The 15633-nt window shown below is 40.5% G+C and overlaps 1 pseudogene; it reads left to right on the plus strand.

Annotated features, from left to right (window-relative positions):
* The window catches only part of LOC129703099 (immunoglobulin-like domain-containing receptor 1), a 51744-nt pseudogene extending 36132 nt beyond the window's left edge, over nt 1–15612 (plus strand).
* Nucleotides 15613–15633: the final 21 nt, after the last annotated feature.

Below are 15633 nucleotides of genomic sequence, written 5' to 3' on the forward strand. Positions count from 1 at the left end.
CTTAAGAAAATGTGCTTTTGACTATCTAAGATCACAGCTTTTTTGTAATGCCCATTGAAAATCAATAGGGAACAAGATGCTAATTTCCGAGTATGAAATGGTCATAACTTTTTTAATACTTGAGATATGAAAGTGAATTTGGTGTCAAATTAAACTTATTGTTATGCTTTATCTGATGGGATAAATTGCAGACTTGATTTTTTAAATCTCAAAATTTTGTAACATTGCTAGATATAGGGCCATGCAGCATCTGTGGAGGTACCTCACCTCTGTTTCATCGGAGACCTTCAAACTATCTTTAATTTGACTTTACTGGACTTTATTTTGCACTAAAGGTAATATCCTTCATCCTATATCTGTGCACTGTGGAAGTCTTCATTGTAATCTAGTCTTTGCTGCCAGGATAACATGCACCAAAACGTTTTGTCATTGTACCTTGGTACAGTTGACAATAATAAACTAAACTAAAGAATGGACAGACAACATTTTGGGTTGTGAATCTTCAACAGAATGGGAAATTTTATAAGAAACTAAAAACAATTATTTTATGCTTGATATAATTCTACGGTTTTCATAACATCACAAGCTATTGCAAAACCTGTATGGCAGCTCTGCAACGTTAACCTTTCTATTCAGTAGCTCTAAAATTTCGAGTCTAAATAAACAAACACGTTATTTCACAATGAAGGTGGTTCAAAACAGAACAGGGGAATTCTTGCTTACAGCAGCATAACAGGTCTGTAAACACAGTACTCAGTAGATAATATAATAAACCAAACAATGAAATTCAATAAAAAACAATACTAGTGCAAAACAGAAGTCTGTATTGCAAACAAGACACACCATTTGAAGTTTAGGTAGTATTTATATTGTTCAAGAGCCTGATGGTTGATGGGACGAAGCTGCTCATGGAGGTAGACAAAAATGCTGGAGAAAGTTGGCGGATGATGCAGCATCTATGGAACAAAGGAAATAGGCAATGTTTCGTGCCAAAACCCTTCTTCAGATTGATGTGAGGGTGGGATCAAAGATCCTATAGCAGAACTCTGCTATAGGATCTTTGGGTGGGATGGGAAGGTGAGGGGGGAGGGCAGGAAGAAGAAAGGAAGAGGTGGAGCCAGTGGGCTGAGGGAGCGCTGAGAAGGCTGAGGAAAAAGTAAGGACTACCTGAAATTAGAGAAGTCAATGTTCATACTGCTGGGGTGTGAACTGCCCAAGTAAAATATGAGGTGCTGCTCCTCCAATTTACGTTGGTCCTCACTCTGGCCAAGGAGGAGGCCGAGGACAGAAAGGTCGGATTCGGAATGGGAGGGGGAGTTGAAGGGCTGAGCTACCAGGAGATCAGGCTGGTTACTGCAGACCGAACGGAGGTCTTTGATGAAGCGATCGGCAAGCCTCACCGATGTAGAGCAGCTGATATCTGGAGCAGCGGATGCAATAGATGAGATTGGAGGAGGTGCAGGTGAACCTCTGCCGCACCTGGAAAGACTGCTTGGGTCCTTGAATGTAGTTAAGGGGGGAGGTAAAGCGACAAGTGTAGCATTTCTTGCAGGTGAGTTGTACAATTTCACCCCAATTCTTCCGTGTTTTAATTTAATATAAATGCTCTGTTTATGTACTTTTTGCTTCACGTATTCTGAATTGTTGAGGCAGAGCCGTTGAAAAAGTACATGGACACAGACTATTTGGCCCACTGTGTATCCTTCCTTATTAAGCTCAGCATTTATCCATAGTCTTTCATGCTTAACATCTAGACACTTTTAAATACTTTTCCATGAACCAGCTTCAACCGTTCTTTCAAGCAGTACACACCAGGTACTTGGCACTCTCTTAATGAAGAAGATCTAGTATCCCTCTAATCTTTTCCCTATTGCCCTAAAACTGTCCTCTAGTTTTACCTACCTCTGATATGGGGTCTAGAGGCTACAGGCCCCTCATAATTTGATATACTCTATCTCGTTCATGTCCCCTCAATCTCCTCTGCTGAAGAGAAAATGGAACTAGCTTCTCCAGTCTCTCCTTGTAACTGAACCAGGCAACATCTTGATTAATCCCTTCCGCATTCTTTCTAGTGCTATCACATTTTTCCTATTGCACACAGTATTTCCACTGTGGTCTGACCAGGTTCTATAAAGGTGGAGCATAACCACCCTACTTCAGTATTCAATCCCCTGCATAATAAAGGCAGTATTCCATATGTGTCTTTTTACAATACTGCACACAAAAATGTGACAAAAAGGGTCAAATTTCAAATTCCTTCAAATAAAGTTGACAAGCACTTTATTGGGTTCATGACTAACATAATATCAACAAAACATAAGAAAAAAAATAGTATATTGATGGCAAGTTTCTGTAAATGGCATCAGAATACACAAATACATTTTGTGTAACGGTTGTCGCATGGTGTCCACCAGTGACCTGGTTGGCACAATAAGTGCATGTATTTCTTATTCCTTTCTCTGTTTATGAATACAATAGACAATAGGTGCAGGAGTAGGCCATTTGGTACTTCGAGCCAGCACCGCCATTCAATGTGATTATGGCAGATCATCCCCAATCAGTACCCCGTTCCTGCCTTTGCCCCATATCCCCTGATTCCACTATTTTTAAGAGCCCTATCTAGCTCTCTCTTGAAAGCATCCAGAGAACCTGCCTCTGAGGCAGAGAATTCCACACTCACCACTCTCTGTGAGAAAAAGTGTTTCCTCGTCTCCGTTCTAAATGGCTTACTCCTTATTCTTAAACTGTGGCCCCTGGTTCTGGACTCCTCCAACATCGGGAACATGTTTCCTGCCTCTAGCGTGTCCAAGCCCTTAACAATCTTATATGTTTCAATGAGATCCCCTCTCAACCTTCTAAACTCCAGAGTGTACAAGCCCAGCTGCTCCATTCTCTCAGCATATGACAGTCCTGCCATCCCGGGAATTAGCCTTGTAAACCTACGCTGCACATGGAACGATAAAATACCACTTCATTCACCTGATCATGTAGTAGAATACTGCATCCATCTGAATGGACACCGCAACGCGAGTTACACATCATACACACAAACGTACGTTGTGTACGGTGGACACTAAAAGGTTTGGTGTCCCAGAAAACGAACGTTACATTATTAGCGAAAACCAAACATTTTTGCCAATGTGATCTAAACGGTACATTACAAAGATCATTACCTTATGGATTTGAGCTATATCAATGGCCGACGAGAACATTTGATTTGGGCTGAGTTTTTTAGTAAGTAAAATGTCTAACGGGCGTTGCGGAGCTTCCTAAAGTTGACACGAAGAAATGAAGTTAGTGACTTGGTCTGTACGAAAGGTAAACAAGAGACAGTGTGTTGCAAAATTGAGTGGCTCAGTTTCTTAATTTTAATGACCAATTTATATCCAAAATTTTTTTAATTGATTTAAAAAAGTCGGAAAATATATCGTAAACGGTCGTTGCGTTTTTGACACCACAATGTATTTGATATATTAAATTGGAAAATAAGAAAAAATAATGAACTCTCCCAAAAATCGCTACTACCAAAGGATACCTCGTTGAGTTTTTGAAAAGCATTAGAGGTTTGGAGCCTCCGTGATTTACAGAGGTACCGACCCCGATGATGGTCGTTATGACAATAGACACCAAGCACAATGACCGTTACGGGATCTTTACTGTACTGTATTATCTTTATGTTACTGTATTTTTCTCCTGGTATTGATGAAGATATTTCCATAGATAATTATCAAAACGTGGCAGAGTTTTTAATGTCACATTTTTTGTGTCCAAATTGGTGGTAAAACGTCTGCATTAAAAAGGTTTTTAGGTGACGGGTGGCCAAGAACATTAAATAGGTATGTCGCTTTCTACTTCGTTTCTTTCTCTTTCTCTTTTCACTTCTTCTTTTCTATCTCTCTTTGTTTTCGCGTTCTTCTTCCGGGCTATCTTACTATTTCATGCACCACTCTATGATAATCTCTCTTTTTCTACTCTTCTTCCTTACTCCTGTTTTATTATTAAATTAAAAATAAGAAGTTGTATATGAAATGTAATATGTCAATAAGTATTAGGTACTGTGGTACCACATTATTGTACTTCTAACAAAAAAAACAACACCAAAAAAAGTTTTTGACTTTCAGTCTTGAAGTTATCTAATTTCTATCTGTTAAGATGTCAATAAGATTTCACATGATAGGTAATTTTTTGTTAAGAACAGTGTATTGGTGTAAAAAACTGTATAATAATCTTGTTCCTCAAAATCTCTCCAGTATTGTAAAAGACACATATACCTTCACAACTATATTATCAGTCTATAAGTTTCTCTTTTTCTCAATGCTTCCCAACACTTTACCATTCACAGTGTATATTTGAGTCTCATTAGCATTCCCCAAATGCATCACCCTACATTTGGATTAAACTCCATCTGAAATTTTTCAGACTATTTCACTAACACAGTACTATTTTCCATATTATCAATAACTCCACCAATCTTTGTGTCATCTGTGAAATAATCTTGCCTTCCACATCCGCATCCGTCATTCATGTATATTACCAACAGCAAGGGACCAGCTCTGAATCTCGTGGGACACCACAAGTCACGGGCATCCAATTGCAAAAACAACCTTCCACCATCTCCCCTCGGTCTCCTGTCCAAGCAAATCATATGTTACATACTTAAGATTTAGTTTTTTGAAAATGTGATGAGAATGATTAATGAGGGTAGGGCTGTGGATGTTGTATACAAGGATTTTAATAAATCATTTGACAAGGTGCTTCATGCAAAATATTAAGGCACATGGGATCCAAATTGACTTGGTAGACTGTATTCAATATTGGTTTGACCATAGACGAAGAGATAGTGGTGGAGGGTCTTTTTCTGGACTGCAGATCTGTGGCCAATGTTCTGTGGGGATCAATATAAGGATGTCCGTCGCTTGTGCTTTATTTATAAATGGTACGGACAAAAATGTAAGTGGGCTGATTAATACGTTTCTGGATGGCACAAAAAATTGTGGTGTTGTAGATAGTGAGGAAGGTTGTGAAAGAATAGAGACCAGTTGGAAATATGTGAAGAGAAATCTCAGATGGAGTTTAATCTTGACAAGTGTGAGATGTTGCAATTTGGGAGATCAATTTCAGGAGGAAAGTATTGACAATGGTATTTATTCATTATTATATGAGAGGAAAACTTTGTTTGCATGCTATCCATTCAAATCGTATTGTCTGTGGATACCATCAAGCCATTATACTCTGACCCTCGAGACTTTTGCTCTTTAGCGTGGTGTGCTCAGACACTTGCTCTATCAGAGTTGTGTGCTCAATCAGTTGTTCTAGTACATCCATGCCAGTGTGGCCAAGTACAACGCAAACTCAATTTATAAGCTTGCCAATGATACCACTATTGTCTGCTTGATCTACAACATTAATGGGACATGTGATGTGATTGAGGAAAGTGATTAAAAACCTTTTATCGTGGACTTGGGGCAACAACCTAGCCCTTAAGACAAAATAATTGGTTATTGAACTAAGGAAAATCCACAATGGCATCATATCTTAGAAATTATAGAACTCAAGATTGTTAGAGATGGATAGTGAACCCATAAAAAGGATTACAACTGGATAACACATTTGCAGTTCTGGAGACGTGCTAACGAGTGAGAAGATCAGTGTGTAGATTACAGGCAGTAGATATCTTTGTAAGTTTTAATTCTGCAAGGTGAATCTTGGGAGACAAGCCAAGAGATAACCGCAAATGTAATGCCTGGAGATGAGAATAATTACATAAGTTTCAACATAACGTGAGCTGAGATTGAATAGAGTTTGGCCATGTTACAAAAATAGAATCTGGCACTCAGTAATAGCAAATGTATAAATGATCACACAAATTTCTTCACCAATTTTGATTAAGGAAAAAAATAGAAATCACGATACTCTCAACCTCTGAAAAAGTATGAATGGTTTGCTGCATCATTTTAAATATTTTGGTTTCTTATCTAATCTGATAGGTAGTACTTCTGACGACACACTATTCCCTCAGTACTGGATGTAGTGTTAAGATTTGATTGTAACGTTTGTGTCTCTCCAAAGGGACTTGAACCTAGAACCTTGGAGCTGGAAGAAGATCGATCCTATATCACCAAATCGTGCAGTGGGTCAACAGCCTGTAGAATAGTCTGGTAGATAGACATAAAAAGCTGGAGTAACTCAGCGGGGACAGGCAGCATCTCTGAGGAGAAAGAATGGGTGACGTTTCGGGTCAAAACTCTTCTTCATTCTCCCATTCCTTCTCTCCAGAGATGCTGCCTGTCCCGCTGAGTTACACCAGCTTTTTGTGCCTACCTTTGGTTTAAACCAGCATCTGCAGCTCCTTCCTACATGAATAGTCTGGTAGCATATTTAAAAACTTTAAATGTTTACAGGTTGGAAGGAAAGCCATTGATGCAGGTACTTGAAAGGCTAAAGCAGCATCAAGTTTGCATAGTACCAGTCAGGAAAACACTTGTGGGACTACATTATTGGGATACCCTGGTTGACTCTGTAATACGGCAAAGGATTTAAGGAGTCAAATGTGATGTACTGCACCTCAGAGAAAAGATGAATTTTATTTGGGTCATTGCTTTTCAGGGGGAGGGACATTAGCGTCACTGAAATGGTGCCACAGTTAGCGCAACTCTTTCGCAACTTCAGCAACCTGGGCTTGATATAGACCTCTGGTACAATCTGGGTGAAGTATACATTGGCTCCCTGTGATCACATGGGTTTTCCCCAGATTCTCCATTTCTTCCCATATCCAAAAATGTGTTAATTGTTTAAAATATTGCTCCATCCTCAGCTGGAGTATTGTGTTCGATTATGTTTGCCTTATTACTGGAAGGGTCTGTAGGCACTGGAGAAGATCCAGGGTAGAGTTCTGTGATCGGTTGCTAAGATGACAGACCATAGTACAATGATAAATTGAAGAGGCTAGGACTGCTTTCAATGACCAAGAAGAAACATCAATGCCTCAACAACCCTCACCAACCTCTACAGATGCGTCATAGAAATCATTTTATCGGGATGCATCACAGCCTGGTTTGGGTTCAGCTCCACCCAAGACTGCAAGAAATTGCAGGGAGTAGTGGATGTAGGCAAGATCATTATGCAAACCAACCTCCCTTCCATTGATAGACACAAAATGTTGGAGTAACTCAGCAGGACAGGCAGCATCTCTGGAGAGAAAGAATGGGTGACCTTTTGGGTCAAGACCCTTCTTCAGACTGAGAGTCAAGTGAGAGCGAACATGAAGGGGGATATACAGAGATAAGGAAGTGTAAGGTGTGAGAACGAGACATCAAAGGGGGTGGAGATCAAGGAAAATGTAGAATAAATCATTGTTGGTTAGGAGATTGTAACAAAGCACGCAGATAAAATGTAATCGGACAGTCAGACTGGGTCGGAGAACTGGGAAGGGGGAGGGATGGAGAGAGAAAAAGTAAGGTTTACTTGAATTTACAGGTCAATATTCATATTGCTGGGTTGTAAGCTGCCCAAGCAAAATATGAGGTCCTGTTCTTCCAATTTGAGCTGGGCCTCACTCTGACAATGGAGTAGGCCCAGGACAGAAAGATCAGTATGGGAATGGGAGGGAAAGTTAAAGTGTTCCCTTCCATTGACTCTATCTATAGTTCACACTGTCTCGGCAAGGCCACAGGCATAATCAAAGGCCAGTCTCACCCTGGCCACTCCCTCTTCTCTTTCCCATCAGGCAAGAGGTACAGAAGTTTGGTAATGCATACTTCTAGATTCAGGGACAGTTTCTTCTCAGTTATTATCAGGCAACTGAACCACCCTCTCACCAGCTAGAGTGTGGTCCTGACCTCCTGTCTACCGCTCTCCAGAGATGCTGCCTGATCCGCTGAGTTACTCCAGCATTTTTTGTCTATCTTCGATTTAAATCGGCATCTGCAGTTCTTTCCTACACTCCCATCTACCTCATTGGCAACCTTTGAACTATCGTTAATCAAACTTTATCTTGCAATAAATCTGTACTGTGAATGACTTCATTGTAATCATGTGTAGTCTTTTCTGTGACTGGATACGCGCAACAAAAAGATTTTCACTGAACCTCGATATATGTGACAATAATAATAAACTAAACTGGAAACTAGAAATTTTGTTCAGACCGTAAGGTCTGAATGACAATAAAGGTATTCAATTCAATTCAAACTAGAAGGTTGAAAGCAGATCTGATCAAGCATGTAAATGATGTGGGGGTCTTAACAAAGTGGATACTGGGAGGCTGTTCCTTTTGGCGGAATTCATCTTGTTTCACGTCTTTTCTTTGCATGTAATTATAAGTTCTGTGCTTCCTGGTACATTGGCGTAATTTACAGATGTATAATAAAAGTTGACTGCTTACCTTTAAAAATTAATTACCATTATACTTTGCATGCCATTTAAAACATGGTGACCTTTTTATGGGTTTTAAACCTTTAAAAAATAACGAATAAGATGTGGAACAAACATTCCCTGCTCAATGACTATATTGTTAAATAGTGCATTTACATAAAACCACAATGTTATAATCGATTTATGCCTTTGTCATTTATCGAAACTATATTTCCATAAGAACATTAATTCACTTTTGATTTTTCTGCACCAAATCTTTTTACTCCAAAGATTTTGTAATAGTATTTCTTTTGTGATTAATCTTCGGTGCCAAATATTAAATCAGCAAATTAACTGTCAACCTTTCAAATAAGAAGCTTGATCCTAACTTATCTGGAAATATGTTTTCCAGGCTGGGTATTACTAACAAACACTGAGAACTGGGAGCATTGGTATCTTTGCCATCCCTAACTCTGGATAATGAATTGCTTCAGAACCCTGTCTGAAATGATCCTAACCACAGTATATTAGAATATTTAAACTATCTGTAAATACTTTTTATGTTTAAGAAGGATTACTGAACAAGGACTTGCCAGAGTAGATCCCTGATCTCTTGTTTGCCTTTTATATTATTCTTGCTATCACTTCAAATTTTTCAAATATAATGTGATTTTTATTTTGTCATTTCTGTATTTTCTTAAATTAATTTATTGGTTATAATACACTCCTTTATTAAATTAAATGAGATATTTGAATTTTCTGTACAATTCATATATAACCTCAAGGAGATTATGATTGGAAGATTGTGATTGTGATCTAACTTCAATAACATAATATTTATTGCAGGCAATTGTTAACTAGTTGGTGTAGAATAAGCATTTGTAGCAAAGGTAGTATGCAGTTATTGGATGTGTTGTGCAATAACCGATTGTTTCGCCCTACTGTGTTCGAGTTGCAAATGAAACACAGTTTCTGTTAACCCTTTAATGGCAATGGATTAGATATCAATTGTGGTTCTTAAATTTAGAGCATTTACTGTTCTGAAAGTGATTAACATTTGTATCCCTTAAAGTCACTGACCTGAAATTACAGTTCCATTTTTTTAAACATACCCTTGAACAGGGGATATGACTACATATCCCCTTTTCGGGGAATATCCTTTCTAATTGTGGTAAGATGTGTCATCAAAGTGCACTTTATGGAATAAAGAAGAATGTAGTAACACAGAAACCAGTTCATCAAGTCAGGTTGGTGTTTTTCTCTGTGATGTAGTATTAACCCCTTGCAGGAAGAATGAGAAGAGATAGCATTACAATAGGTATGGAATTCTCTCCTGCTAGCTCCTGAAAGTCGGGGCCGGATTTACGTACAAGGTGACAAACTTAAGCTTAGGGCCTTGAGATCTAGAGGGGCCTCGGAGCCGGATTTACCACTAGGCTTCATAGGCTCAAGCCTTGGGCCTCGAAATCTAGGGGGCATCCAGCCAAGACCGGACATCTGCCGTTCAACTCTGAGCGGGGGCCCCCCTCTCTATCTCTCTGTCAATCTCCATCTCCGCCCGCCATCTGTACTGCCGCCATTTGTGCTGGCTGCCGGGTCTCACGGGTCTCCGCCTTGCACATGTGCACTGCTACGGCCAGCACGTTCTCCCCCCGCACATGCGCATTTCCACAGCCAACACATCATCGGCCGCTCTACGCATGTGTACTGCCACGCCAACTGGTCGGCACTGGGCACTTTCCCCCTCGCTTTAAATTGTGGGAGATCTGGCCGCCATTGCTGTCCGGTCACCGCCTCACCGCGACCGCTGAAAACCAACGCAGAATCACCCCCTGACCCTGGATCTGGCGTAACTCTTGCTTCTGGTTTCCTGGTCCGTAAATATTCTAAATGGAATTTAAACTGGAGGTGGTGGAGGGCTGAACAATAACAGCATTTTGCAACTGTAGGAGCAGCACCTCATATGGGTAGTCTGAACATTGACTTCTCCAATTTCTGGTCGTCCCTGCTTTCTCCACCTCCCCCCCCCCCCTTCCCAGCTCTCCCTCAGCCCACTATCTCCTCCTCTTCCGTTCTTCTTCCTGCCCCCCAACCTTGCATTGGTCTGAAGAAGGGGTTTGGCCCAAAACGTTGCCCATTTCCTTCACTCCATAGATGCTACCGCATCCGCAAGCAAAAATTTCATTGTCCTATCTGGGACACATGACAATACTCTCTTGACTCTTGACTTGGACTTGAGCAAAAAAGGGTTCTTGGGGGGAAAAAAGAGGTACCTTAAATTTAGTTGCATCTGGTTGGGTAACTATGGTAGGGTGAAGACTATTCCATGCTTTAATTGTGCAGGGGAATTCCATGGAGCAGCCAGCAACTCTGGATAGAAGAAATTGGGTGACGTTTCGGGTAGAGATTCTTCTTTAGACTCTCTCTGGTTTTAGTGTTTTTAATTTAATTTAAAGATACAGCGTGGAAACGGACCCTTCAACCCACCGTCCACGCTGACCACCGATCACCCGTGCACTAGTTCCATCCCACACATTAGCGGAGTAAGTCAAGAGTGTTTTATTCTCTCACGTCCCAGTTAGAACAATGAAATCCTTACTTGCAGCAGCACAACACAATATGTACTCTGTAAACAATGTTATAAAGGAGGAAACAAAACAGTGTGTATTTATATATGAATATATAACTATACTAGACTAAGTGGGACTCGTTGGGTCTCATGTTCACACGGGAGGGCTGGTCCCCCGACGCAATATTCCACCTCTCCACCAATTCCAATATTGGTGGCCAGTGGGGGGGCTTTCTGGAGTGCTCGTATAGGTTCTTGGGGTGGCAGCTCATTCCCTCAAGCCTGATCTGCTGGCAGCTCACTCACGGCTGGTGGGCTGGCAGTTGACTCGTGACTATTCCTTGAAATTCCATTTCAAGCAGGGTGCAAGGCCACCAAATTCAAATCCATGTTCCTACCATTTCAAGCAGGTGCAAGGCTGCCGAATTCAAGTGCAATTTCCAACCACTTCAAGCAGGGTGCAAGGCCACCAAACACAAGTGCAGTTTCATACCACTTTCAGCAGGGTGCAAGGCCACCAAATTCAGTGCAGTTTTATTCCACTTCAAGCAGGGTCCAAGGCCACCAAAGTCAAATGCAGCTTCATACAATTTCATGCAGGGTGAAACCACCATAAAACCACACAAAACATCAACCTCACAGTTCAGTAGACATTCAGTGTGTTCAGTTGATTCACAGCTCAGACAGAGTCATGACCTCTCCCTACAGAAACTGTAGTTCTCAGTCCCTACCTGGTCGGAGACGCGGCTTTCCTCCGAGCCGCATCTTTGCCCCTTTCTCGCGGCCTACCAACGGGACTGGAGCAGCGTTTCCTGCCGGGACCGGCCAGAACCTCAGCTTCGGCACGGCACGACGATGCCTTACCCGGGTCGTCATGTGGTAAGCTCCAGAGTGCTGAGACTGCCAACTTCTACATCGTGGAGCTGTGGTTACGGAGCATCCAGCTGCGGGCGGCGCTGGGTTTAAACATTGAGGAGCCTGGGGTCTTTCGCCGAGATCGCCAGTGTTGGAGCTCCGACCAGCGTGGCCTGTGGACTTCGGGTGCCGCGGTCTCCGGGGAGGAAGTGGCTGAGAGTATTCTCCCGACGCCGGAGCTCCATCATCCAGCGAGAGGGCCTGTAACATCGGGCCACCATCGCGGTGATAGCGGAGGCCTCAATAGGCTTGACCATGGGTGAACAAGAGGAAGAGGGCTGGACTTTGTTGCCTTCCTTCACAGTGGGAACCATTGTGGGGGGATGTTTTTATGTTCAATATTAAATTCTTTAGGGAATTAGGGAAATTGACGAGGGTAAAGCAGTGGATGTTGTCTATATGGACTTTAGTAAGGCCTTTGACAAGGTTCCTCATGGAAGGTTGGTTAAGAAGGTTCAACTGTTGGGTATAAATGCAGGAATAGCAAGATGGATTCAACAGTGGCTGAATGGGAGAAGCCAGAGGGTAATGGTGGATGGCTGTTTATCGGGTTGGAGGCAGGTGACTAGTGGGGTGCCTCAGAGATCTGTGTTGGGTCCTTTGTTGTTTGTCATGTACATCAATGATCTGGATGAAGGTGTGGTAAATTGGATTAGTAAGTATGCAGATGATACCAAGATAGGGGGTGTTGTGGATAATGAAGAGGATTTCCAAAGTCTACAGAGTGATTTAGGCCATTTGGAAAAATGGGCTGAAAGATGGCAGATGGAGTTTAATGCTGATAAATGTGAGGTGCTACACCTTGGCAGGACAAATCAAAATAGGACGTACATGGTAAATGGTAGGGAATTGAAGAATACAGTTGAACAGAGGGATCTGGGTATAACCGTGCATAGTTCCTTGAAGGTGGAATCTCATATAGATAGGGTGGTAAAGAAAGCTTTTGGTATGCTAGCCTTTATAAATCAGAGCATTGAGTATAGAAGCTGGGATGTAATGTTAAAATTGTACAAGGCATTGGTGAGGCCAAATCTGGAGTATGGTGTACAATTTTGGTCGCCAAATTATAGGAAGGATGTCAACAAAATAGAGAGAGTACAGAGGAGATTTACTAGAATGTTGCCTGGGTTTCAGCAACTAAGTTACAGAGAAAGGTTGAACAAGTTAGGGCTTTATTCTTTGGAGCGCAGAAGGTTAAGGGGGGACCTGATAGAGGTCTTTAAAATGATGAGAGGGATAGACAGAGTTGATGTGGACAAGCTTTTCCCTTTGAGAATAGGGAAGATTCAAACAAGAGGACATGACTTCAGAATTAAGGGACAGAAGTTTAGGGGTAATATGAGGGGGAACTTCTTTACGCAGAGAGTGGTGGCGGTGTGGAATGAGCTCCCAGTGGAAGTGGTGGGGGCAGGTTCATTGGTATCATTTAAAAATAAATTGGATAGGCATATGGATGAGAAGGGAATGGAGGGTTATGGTACGAGTGCAGGCAGGTGGGACTAAGGGGAAAAAAATTTGTTCGGCATGGACTTGTAGGGCCGAGATGGCCTGTTTCCGTGCTGTAATTGTTATATGGTTATATGGTTGTGTTTTATTTTTATTTGTGTGCTGTAAATGGCAACTCAAATTTCACTACACCAATTGGTGTGTGTGTGTGTGTGACAATAAATGTCCATTGTCCTTTGTCCTTGGTGTCCCAACCTCAACCCAATGTACTTGACAACTGGGGAATATTGTGCTCCCAAAATTCCATCCTAATTTGGCTACATATACCCGTTTGGATGACCATTTTAAGTGGAAGTGACAGTCAAGAGCTTGCGCTATTGTTCATCATATTGAACTTGTGTCACAAATTACTATCAGGGCTCTTGATAACTTTGAATATTTCCCTTTTTAAATAATTATGCTTCATTGAGCAAGGAAACAGATCTTTTCATCCACCTCTTTTGCACTAACCATCAGTCCCCCTTTGATGTTAATCGCAACCAATCCCATCAACTCAAGATATTCCCAATTATGCTCTTTAATGTTTACTTTCTCCTGCTTGAATGATTGTTTTTATAGAATCTTAGCCTTGGTACATTTTGGTATTTTTGATCTGTACTCTTTCCAGTGTAGCTTTCAATGAATGGAATGGTTGGAAAATAGCCTATAAAACCTCATAACCTCATCCATTTCTAATTAAGTTTTGTACATTGTTAATTTATTGCATTATGTTCTTCCTCATGGTGAATGTGCATTTTCCCACTATGCCACTATCCCACTTTGTATTTTCTAAAATGTATTAGTTCAAGACTTTTCACAGAATGCTTACCTTGTTGGTGAACATAAAGGAAAGCAGTCGGTGATCATCTCCATAAACTAGTGCCATTTGGTTTTCTTTCACATGTTGATATGCAGAAGGCCTTTGTTTACACTTTATACAGTGAAGAGATTAAGAGATTAAATGTTGTTTGAGCGTTGTGAACTATGTCTAGAAATTTAGTGTTTGTACATGTTTTTGTGTTTTTATTTGCCCGTTTATAGAAAGAAGACAATCAATTTTATACTGTAGCGTACAAAGATTATTGAATCAACATTTTACATTATATCTGTCGGGCAACTTATTTACTGAGTACCTATCTCTTAATTGCTGCTTCACATTCCAATCTGTTTTTTGAGTTCTATGGATGTCTAAAATTGACTGCTGACATTTTTCTAAGTATCTAAATTGTTGAACATAATTAACATTTATAATTATATAATCTGTATGTAAACATTTACAATTGTATCTAAGAGTCTGAAAAAAGGTCTCAACCCGAAACATCACCTAGGGATGCTGCCTGTCCCACTAAGCTACTCCAGCATTTTGTGTCTATCTTCGGTGTAAACCAGCGTCTGTTGGTTGCATTGTGGTTGTGTTACTGAATTAATAATTCAAATTAATGATCTAGTGACATGTTTAAATACCACGATGAGTGCTGGGGAATTTAAGCATTTTTAATCAAATAAATCTGAAATAAATGGTAACTGAGTAAATATTAGTAAAAGTATAGCTCTATTGCTGACCTTTTAGGGGAAGAGAACTGTTGTCCTTTTCTGATCTAGTCTCGGTGGGTTTTCAGGTTGCCAGCAAACCATTCATTTCTGAGATATTTAGGAATCGGCAATAAAACCCAGCTTTACCCCACCCAGAGAATAAATTGGAAATTAGTATGTAATGATAGTAGATCATTTTAACCTGATTTATTTTTCATTTCAGGGATGAATCCAGAACATATATTGTCCAATCTCTCAATTCACAATTACCATATCTGTGTCAGTCAAAATTGACCGTTTTTCTATACTATATACTTGACACTATTTTTTATCTAGAAGAATCGAAGTTCTTAAATTCTTAGTTTAATCACTGAACTGATACCCGTGAAACGCCAAGACATTTTGCTACTCCATTACTTTTTATCTTACCAGATATAGGTTCTGTTGCATTTATTGCTCAACTCAAACTGGCTGTTAATTAACTGGCTTGATCAATTCAGCAGAGTGAGCAGTTTCATTTTCGAAACGATATTAATGAACCATATGGATATTTACAACAAACTGGTTATCATTATTGATGCATGCTTTTCTGTTCGGTTAATTAACTGAATTTACATTTCGCAGTTGGCATTAGGGAATTTGTACTTGTGACACCAACTCATCAGTTCACTCTGACCTGGAATGAATTTTTCAAAGCAGGGTCCAAAACATTGAAAATCCAGTCATTACAACCTATCTCAGTCATGGGAATTTCTATTTAACAGCTCAAAATATCTAAGGTC

This window comes from Leucoraja erinacea, chromosome 13 (assembly GCF_028641065.1).
Source record: "Leucoraja erinacea ecotype New England chromosome 13, Leri_hhj_1, whole genome shotgun sequence".
Lineage (NCBI taxonomy): Eukaryota > Metazoa > Chordata > Chondrichthyes > Rajiformes > Rajidae > Leucoraja > Leucoraja erinaceus.